Below are 5,093 nucleotides of genomic sequence, written 5' to 3'. Positions count from 1 at the left end.
CCAGCCTCACTCTTCACCCGGTTCTCCGCCCTCCCGTCACTGTCAAGGCCGCCTTCCTCTCCTGACCACCCAGTCCTCCAGCCTTCAGCCTGCTCTCCAACAAGACCCACCCCTCTCTGTTTTCTGCCCCACCTCTTTCCCTCCTCTTGCCGCTCCTTCCTACTACCCCACCTTAAGGATCTCTATGCCCAGCACCTCCAGACTGTCAGCTAAGCGCACTGTCCATCTCCCTCCCCTCTCCTGTTACTCCTCCATCCTGGTCCCTACTCCTCCCAACAGCCCTACCGAATAGTTCCCTTCTCTCTAGTCCCCACCTTCAACCCACCCGCCCGCCCCCACCACCTCAGGTGAGCCACCAATCTCCTCTTGGGGAGAGGCTTCCCTCCTGCAGCCGCCATTCAGAAGTACCAGGACTGTGGGCACCTGGAAGCTCGGCCTTGTAAACAAGGAATGCAGGACCCCAGAGCCAATATGGAGCACCTCCCTGGTTAGTCATGGTACCTCTGTGGCCAGACTCTGGTTCTTAACTACTGTGTCTCTAAGGTGGTGTTTCTCAACCTGTGGGTTGTGACCCCTTTGGAGGCTGTATGTCAGATATTTACATTATGATTCATAACAGTAGCAAAACTACAGTCAGGATGTAGCAATGAAATAACTTTATGGATAGGGGTCACCACAACATGAGGAACTGTATTAAAGGGTCCCGGCATTAGGAAGGTTGAGAACCACTGGTCTAAGGGGTTCCTTTTCCCAGAAACTCTGTTCTTCGTTTATCCTGCCTGCTCAGCTGCCTTCAATCAGCTGCATTTCCAGCAAAGTTGGGCTATAACCAGAGTTCAAATGGCAGGAGCAGAGTCGGGGTAGAGCATAGAGAGGAAGGGAAATATAGAAGGGCAAATCCTGATTTACCCTGGACTAAGGGGTTCGAGCTCCTGGCATAGATAGATGGGGACTCCTGTTTTGTTCTAGTTTGGTCTAATTCCTCTCAGAGTCTGATAGTCCATTTTCCCTCATCCTGAACTTCAGAATCAGACCAGAGACCACCTGCCCTCAGGAAATAGCTCCTGCCACAAAGGGAGGGGCCCCCATTGTGATGAAATCAAGGTTCTGAGGGTAGCGCCTATCGGCTGCCTCTATCCCAAAGAGGGATTGGTGGTAAAGTCTAGAGGCAGGTACCGGGTCCTGTCCTACCTACAGGGTCTCATATAGCTATCCTAGGCTCCCCTTGAACTCACTATGTAACCAAGGATAACCTTGAACCTCTGATCCACTCACTTCCACCAAGTGCTAGGACTACAGGCATGTGCCACAATTCCTGAATGAGGACCCCAACAATCCCAACAGATCTTAGCAAAGCTGGAATAATTCATTATAATTTAAACAGAAATACAAAGTATTAAAAAATAGTCAAAATTCTTGCCAAAAAAAAATCTTCCCCACCAGATACAACAGATAATCTCCCAAGCTGTAGTTTAAATACTATAATAATTATGATGTCATACTGGTGCCACCACAGACAAGTGGTATATAACAGGGTACCAGAAATGGACACACATATAGACACATGCATTCATTCTCAGGTTAATACCTGGATAGTACAGTTCGTTCCTAATACCAAAGGCTTGTTACTTTATCTTACATCTTCTAGTTGATTTGCTTGTTGGCTGGGTCTTGGCATCTGATTCTAACTAAGCAGGAACCCAGAAATTTCTAGAGAAATCAGCCCACTAAGGACACTAGGAGTGTCACCGTATTCAGTTCCAGACAAGAATGAATCCTAAGGAATAAAGGACTGTAAAATGCACTCATGGCCTGGAAGAGCTCTGGGTAAGCAAAAGCCAGTCACGTAGTGTCACTAGGCTGTATTAGCTAGCTGAGTCTATATCAGGGGACCTGGGAAACATAGAAATGTAAGCTTGGGGGAGATAGAGGAGCTTCAGAGTCTCTGAGCACTTTCTCTTTTAAATTTTGTGGTTTGTTAATGATTTATTTTATTTGATGCATGTGTTTTTGCCTGCAATGTGTGTATGTGTACCACGTACATGTGTTCCTGATGCTCACAGAGGTCAGAAGAATGTATCTGTTCCTCTGGAATCCGAGTTCTAGACAGTTGGGAACTGCTGTGTGGACACTGGGAACTGAACCCAGTTCTTCTACAAGAATATGCATGCTCCAGTTTTGACCACTCTTTCTCTCTGAGCTTCCTCCCGGCTCAGCACTGAAGCTGTCTGGACCCAAGCCTAGTGGACCCAAGCTGAAGAAACTCAGCGTTCAGGGCAACAAACATTCTCGCTAGATGCCCCCAAACTAACAAAGTGGCGTCTTTAAAAAATGAAGGCCATTTTCCTGTTCACCCAGGGACACTGTGAGAAATCAGGTATTCTCACAATGACAAGGTGCTGTCATAGCCCAGGCAGGTGTGATGTCATTAGCATGTCTGGATGATGTAAAAGTTTATATAATGACATTAACGAAAGGGTCCCACAGATGTGGGTCAGCCAGCAAACAGCCAAGCACAGCTTCCCACAGTGCTGGGCATATTAGAGATATTACAGATATGTGTTTTGTGCTCAAATAACTTGGTCAAAAGCTCTGACCCAAGAGAACATTTCTTGATGGTGACAATGTTCTATATCTGTGCTGTAGCCATTAGCTACACGTGATTAGTGAACACTTGGAACATGGCTGGTATGACTAAGAACTGGAGAGAGAGAGAGAGAGAGAGAGAGAGAGAGAGAGAGAGAGAGAGAGAGAGGGAGAGGGAGAGGGAGAGAGAGAGGAAACAGAGAGAGACAGAGAGAGAGAGACAGAGACAGAGAGAGAGAGAGACAGAGACAGAGACAGAGAGAGAGGAGAGAGAGAGAGCGCAAATTTATATATGGGGTATATGCATGCGTGCATTCATTTGAAGAGCACAGGACACCCTTGAGTATCATTCTTCAGGCTCTGTCCATCTTTGGGAGGGGGGAACAGGGTCTTTCGCTGACCTGGAGCTCACCAAGTAAGCTAGATTGGCTGCCTAGCAAATCCCAGGGATATGCCCATCCCCATCTCCCAAGCACTGGGATTACAAGTGTATACCCATGCCCGGCTCTTAAAATGTGGGCTCTGGTGGTCAAACGCAGGTCCTTGTGCTTGCAGAGTAAGCACTTTGCCTGCTGAGCTCTCTCCCCAGACCCAGACACTGCATTTTTTAGTTGTGTTTAATCTTGAAATTCAAGTGGTCACATGCCCAGCAATCACTGTACTGAACAGTGCTGTTCTAGACTTCTGTGTCCTGTGTCCTACTTAACTTTGTCCCCTAATGCCCAGCACCATAATCAGTCATGTGTCACTCAATAGGTGTTGAATGGGTACCTTGTCTAAGTCTTCCAGGAGGCAAGGAGTTAAGTTCTAACCTGAGAGCCACGAGGCTAAGTTTCTCCAGTTCTCACAACTGCCAGAAAGCCTAGGACCTGGCCTTCTCGTCTGTTACACAGCTCATCCTGGGTACAGGCTCTGAGATAAGGCTACTGCATGGAGATATGACGATAAAAGGCTGAGTAAGTCCAGGTTTTACAATAAGCAGGAAGTAAGTGACTTAATGGGATTTTTGCCAGTATTAGACATGGCAGAGATGAACACTAAAATCCAAAGTATTTGAAAGAGTTCAGGATAGCCTGAGTGGAGTTTGGTCAATGATCAAATCTCCATCACTAACAAGAAGGGTTGTGAAGGAAGGAAGATTGTATGTGGGATGAAGGTGGATAGAAATCTAAGTTAAGCAATCAGGCAACTTAGAAAAATAGTAGAGTACAAGTAATTTAACACAGCATTTCTCCTTTCTCTTCAAGAGTAAAGCCCTGGGTGGAAAGAATACACATAAACGTGTCACATCCTTCACCTTCCTAGACAACTGTGGCAAGCTCATCTCACGTGACAGGAAGGACCACTGTGGCTGGCTGCTGGGCCAGCCTTGCTTGAGACCCTTTTGGATTCTGCAGATAATAGACTGTTTGTCCAAGTTGAAAGAGGTCTGAAGTAGTCCGTGCCTGCTCATTATAAACCTGGGGACAATGTCATCAAGGGACACTGGAGACAATCTAAGAAATTATACTCCCCAAAACATTAGATCCAGGTGCTGTGGACATGTAAGATGTGTCTTAGCTGGTTTCAGAATGATGGTTGGGGACAGAAGAAGCTTGAGGAGCCTCGACTTGGGTGGGAACCCTTCACCCTATTCAGGAAGAATATTCCCAACTTCAATATGGGGACATGGGAAGCCATGTTGAGTGGGCATCTCAGCACGTTTCCTTATATTCGCTTAAAATATATTGATTGTGTTTATTGCCACAGTATCATTTCTGTAATATTTGTGTCATTTCTGTGTGACTCCTTCAACAATTCCATTCACCAAACATGTCAAATACCAAGTGTGTGTTGGATGTTATCCTAGGATCCAGATGCAGCTCCTCATCTCCTGGAGCTTGCTTTCTAGTAGACACCAGCAGGAGGAGGGTATCAACAGGTGTGGCTTTCAATGTAGACAATTGGAAGGAGAGTAGGACAGGTGATCCTAATGTTTGGAAATGCCTTGGTTCCATGAAATGCTGAGCAACAAAGTTCTGCTGCTCTGACGAACCTAGAAGAAATTGCTGTGGGATAATGCTGTTGTACACTGTTTTAATAAAGCACTGATTGGCTAGTAGCCAGGCAGGAAGTATAGGTGGGGCGAGCAGACTAAAGGAATGTTGGGAAGAGAAAGGCTGAGTCAGGAGACGCCAGCCCGCCATCCAGGGAGCAGCTTGCAACTGGCATACAGGTAAAGCCACGGAAAACATGGTGACATATAGATTAACAGAAATGGGCTTGGTTTAAATGTAAGAGCTAGTCAGTGGTAGGCCTGAGCTAATGGCTGAGCAGTTTTAATTCATATAAACCTCTGTGTGTTGATGTGGGTCTGAGCAGCTATGGAACTGCAGGGGCCCAGGCAGGACCAGAGAAACTTCAACTATAAGAAATGGTGACCTTTTAGGATGAAGACATTAGATTTTCCAGAGCACCAAAAGGCTATTGATTTTTTTTTTTTTTTTTTTTTTTTTTTTTTTAGTATC

At 46.0% G+C, this 5,093-nt stretch overlaps 1 long non-coding RNA gene across 1 annotated transcript; it reads left to right on the top strand.

Moving 5' to 3' along the window:
- Positions 1 to 328: 328 nt before the first annotated feature.
- LOC131905114 (uncharacterized) lies at positions 329 to 4,337 on the top strand. The gene is made up of 2 exons (XR_009377855.1): positions 329 to 487; positions 3,834 to 4,337. It is a non-coding gene; the product is annotated as an uncharacterized LOC131905114 (long non-coding RNA).
- Positions 4,338 to 5,093: the final 756 nt, after the last annotated feature.

The sequence above is a fragment of the Peromyscus eremicus genome, chromosome 2, assembly GCF_949786415.1.
Source record: "Peromyscus eremicus chromosome 2, PerEre_H2_v1, whole genome shotgun sequence".
Taxonomy (NCBI): Eukaryota; Metazoa; Chordata; class Mammalia; order Rodentia; family Cricetidae; genus Peromyscus; species Peromyscus eremicus.
Note: the sequence above shows the minus strand (reverse complement) of the source record. Positions and strands in the feature narration are given on the sequence as shown.